Below are 4926 nucleotides of genomic sequence, written 5' to 3'. Positions count from 1 at the left end.
TCAGATCAGGCAACAGTTGTTGAATTGATGGCCCCTCCCCTCCGCTGCCTCCCTCTTTGCAGGTGGTTGCTTAGCAACTGACCGATGTAGGCGGGGTTTGCGAGAGTTCTCACATTGCTGCACACTCTGCACAGGGGCTGCCGCCTACTCAGGCTATATTTGCATAGCAAGCCCTGCCTGCCCCGCTTTCTGTCTGGCTCCGACGGAGAAGAGGCCAGAGCCTGTGTGGGCCGGCTGGCGGGGGCTGGAGGTGATGGGAGCAAGAAACACAGAGTCTAAAGTGATGCAGCAGATTCCTCAGCATCGATCACACAAAATGGGAAAAAGATAGAAAAGGAGACAGGGAATAGGAAAAAAAAAAAAAAAAACTCAGCCTTTTTAAAAGTAGCATCAACTGAACTTTGTAATGTTTTGGCATGTTAGAACAACGCAACCTTGATGTATTTTGTTGGGATTTTACACAAATGGGTGCACAGTTGTACAGTATTTGTGTCATACCGGATTCCAGCTCTTAAATAAAATTATTTATAATTACTGATTTTGTGGAGCGCCTTGTAAAGGTTGTCATATCCCTTTTGTCATGTTTTTTTTGTTTTTTTACAGAAAGAAAACACAAAGTTGTGTGCAGTTGGTCAAATGATAAATATATTATACATATTTTGTTAAAAATCTGATAATTGTGGAGTGCATATATATTAATAAAGGGGATTGTGTTTAACAATTTGTAGAAATATTACAAACAATGCAAAATACACTTTAGACCTTCGTGTGTAAAATCTTGTAACTTTCCCAAGAATGAGAGCGTTGTAGAAAAGGATAGTTATTCATTTATTTAAAAGGAAATCTGGAATCCATTTGGGTTAATGTTTATATGTAAGGTTAGATAAAGTTTTACTGCTTGTTTTTTAAAAAAAATTATTATTATTATTTTAGTTACTGGACCCAGCAACCAGTGGCAGGAGCTAAAAGCAGCAAAAGTTAAAAGGAAATGTCAGGGATCTTATTATCTCACCATCTCCACCCTGAGATGTTTTAACTGTGAATTTCATGACTCATACTTTTCTCCTGTCTTTGATAGAGAAGCCTGAAGCTTGATGCCAGAAATCTCTTGGTAATAGAATGGTGAGGAAAACATGCTGAGAAGAAAGATATAGGAAAGCGATATGATACTAGCAAAGGCAATGAAACCTAATTATGTGGAAAGGAATGCACCCCTCCTACTGCCCATTTCTTCCTCTGTTGGGCTCTTTCGTCCTCATGTCTCAAAGATGTTGGCTGTGGCTCAGTCATTGGTTGTCTCTGTTTGTTTACTTGCAATTTGTAAGAGGGTTGGCCCCTTTCCTCCTTCCCAAAGAACCCGTTTACTATTCTGTTCATGCCTACCTGTCTCATTCAGATGAGAATACATAATTTTGGATGAGGCGGCTTGTTTTGACACATGCTTTCAGAAAGTGTCAACACTATGGACAGAAAGTACAATAAGAGGAGACAGTCCTGCTGCTGCAGTTCTCCATTCGTTTTGCAAATCCCTTCAAATAAGATGTTTGGTGAGAAACTTAATCCTATGTTTTTGGTAACACTGATTACTTCATAGAGGGGGGTGTCGCAGTGTTAGAGAGGCTCAGGAAACAGCCACGTTAACTCGCCGCTACCAAGCATCTTTCTCTCCAACGTGTGGATTGATTGCAACTGACAACCTCATCCGGGTTACTGCGGTTTACATAGCACCGGATGCTAACGCTAGCTCGGCCGTGGGACTCCTGCATGATACTATCAGCAACAACCAGAACAAGTACCCTGAGGCTGTTCACATCGTCTCTGGGGACTTTAATCACGCTGATCTGAAATCAGTTCTCCCCAAATTCCATCAACACGTAAAGTGCACAACCAGGGGTGATGAAACTCTGGACAAGCTGTACACAAACATCAGACAGGCATACAGGGCTAAACCATTAGCACACCTTGGCCAGTCTGATCACGTGTCCCTGCTACTGATCCCTGCTTACACCCCCCTGCGGAAACGTGTCCCAAGTACAACCCGGACTGTCACCATCTGGCCTGAGGATGCCTCTCACCAACTACAGGACTGCTTCCAGAGAACTGATTGGGAGGTTTTTGCACATCAGGACCTGGAGAACTACACCTCAGCAGTCCTGGACTACATCAGGTTCTGCACTGACAATGTCACCAGGAACAGACTCATGAGGATCTATCTGAATAGGAAACCCTGGATGACTAAGGAGGTCCGGGGCCTCTTGAAAGCCAGGAACGCTGCTTTCAGGTCTGGGGACAAAGCACTCTACAGTTCTGCCAGAGCCAACCTGAGAAGAGGCATCTGCCAAGCTAAGGCATCATACAGAGGGAGAATAGAGAAGCAGCTCAGGAGCAACAACACCAGGCAGGTGTGGCAGGGTGTTCAGTACATTACAAGCTACAGATCCAGCAACCAGCCATGCACGGAGGGAACCACTTCCCTGGCAGAGGAGATGAATATCTTCTTTGCCCGCTTTGAGGCGACACCTACCACAGTCTTTTTGTAAACATATAAACATAGTAAACAGCTAACCTTAAAGCTAGTAGGTCATGTTAACCAAAACACTCTTCGGTGTGGGACAAGGCTCAAAGTTATTGAACTATTTGCAGCATCGTTGAGGTATTAGGAACTCCATTGAGCTGAAAGTCACATGTAGGTCATCAGTATAACATAGAGCATGAAGCAACAACTCCACTCTCCTTTTGGAAAGTTTGTTGCTAAGTTTAAACCCTGTAGATCATCAGAACGTTTCACTGGGCGAGACTACTAGTGAAACTTTATAGTGTATAACATGACATACTAAGTTTTCAGATTCATCATGTTTTATAATGAAAAACTCTAAAGTTCCTGATCTGTCACACTTCTGAAGCAGTGTCAAAATTATATGTAAAAACACATTCACGAGGAAATCTAGCAAAAACCCACCTTCTCTGCTCATTCTGCTGGATTTAACACTGAAGCTCTACATGAAATGATGTAGCTGCCATTAAAAAGGAAGTCAGAGTGCAAAGTGATCAAGTCACACAACAAGTTATAGAAAGTGAAACGCAAAGGCTGAAACTGGAAGAGCATGTCTTTGGGTAAATTTTGAGCTTCATAGAAAATCTGAGATCAGAACAGGTATACATGATGAAGTAGGACCATCAACTTTAGTAAAACATTTAGAGAAATGGAAGAAATGAGAAAACATCAAACTTTACACGAGTCAGTATTTCCTCACAATATGACTGTTATATTATTGGTACTTCTGGTAAACGGTGCTACTGAACTCCTATAAGGGCAGATCACTTATAGGAAAAAGGGCAGATCACTCATAATAAGACAGAGAAAGCATGATAAAGCAGACAGTGCATACTTATTTATAGGGCTTTTAATGACTATAACAACAAACTTGTAATTGAAAATGGGGGTAGTACAAACTTCCTCAAACTTGTTTCCGCAGTTGTAATGCAACAAAGGCAAATGTGGGAAAACAGAACAGAGTGTTGCATTGGTCTGCGCAGTTTAATCTCTTGCTAGTTGATGAAATATGTCAGCTTGCAAATTTTTTCTGGTGTTGAAAAACAAGTAACAATGAACCCAGTTACACAGAATATATTCAGACCAAGTCCTACTGCTCATTTGTTAAATAATGGGTCATTTCCTGCAGCATGGCATATCAATTTATTGGCATCTGTTTGACTGTAATATGAGTTAAACCAAACTACTGGGTCAGTGCTGCCTGTAGGGAAAAGTCTCACAATGATGGATGTATCGATTTCTGCTCACATGGGGATGATTCACTTTTCAGAACATGCTGATGAGGCATGAATGGCCCAGAATAAATACTTTTATAAAAATTTGGATGATATAAAATAAAGGTAACAATTTTTTAAGCATTTATTCAAGTAACAGAGACAACCTCAGTCAGCAACAAGATTATGAACATTGTAACGTGGACTGTTTTTAATCCCTCAAATATTTTCAAAGACATTATAGCCCCTTGCATCAATTAGAAAACTGCACATCTAAAAAAAAAAACTGCTTTTTTTAGACATTTGTAGAACTTGCAGCTAAGCAAAGCATGTAGTTCAACACAGTGTAGTTTCACAAAGACACAATAAAATATCCTGTATCAAATTTTAAAGCTGGATTGAGTTCCAACATAGACCAAAACAACAACAAACGATAAGCAAAGCACAAATATTTAAACTCCCCAAAGGCTCTTTCTTTCTTAAACTCACACTTCTCATTTATGGTGAAAAAAGAATTGGTGCCATCTGTGAGGGTTTGGGATGTTATTGTGTCTCATCCTGTTTTGGTGAAACACCTGTTGAAACTGTTTACATAATCTTTAACTTCCTCCTCGAAGAGGAATTAGGTTTAGGTAATCTGTGAAATTAAGTGCTGCTAACTAAGTGTGTTATTAACTCATCTTCCTCCAAACAATTGGTTTATTTACAGCTGACCTTATGGGTACAAAAAAAAAAAGCCACAAGACATCAACTTGTGCCTGCCTTGGGGAAATCTTTTTGATTTAACAAATGGAAAGGTTGACCCTGCCATGAAATCAGTTGATAACACCAAGGTTAAGTACAGACATCTGGATTTGGAAATGTTGGCAGCCTTTTCTATAATCTCAAACTGCTCTAATCATGCTAAATCTGAGATCTGAAATTGGCCACAAAATCTCTGATCAGTGCATCTCCAGCCAGTACTCTATGTTCTCACAAAGAGGAATTAATCATGGCTCTATAACTGTGTGCACTAAGGACAAAGTTAAAAGCAGGGCTTGTAAATTAGCACATATATAAATAATAATGTGGACTTTTACAGCTCTGTAAATAAATGTCTAAAGGCTCGTGCTTCATGTCCAGATGTTCCTGGCAGGAGGTGACCTCTGTCCAGTGGCA

The sequence above is a fragment of the Xiphophorus maculatus genome, chromosome 5, assembly GCF_002775205.1.
Source record: "Xiphophorus maculatus strain JP 163 A chromosome 5, X_maculatus-5.0-male, whole genome shotgun sequence".
Taxonomy (NCBI): domain Eukaryota; kingdom Metazoa; phylum Chordata; class Actinopteri; order Cyprinodontiformes; family Poeciliidae; genus Xiphophorus; species Xiphophorus maculatus.
This window is presented reverse-complemented; position numbering follows the sequence as displayed.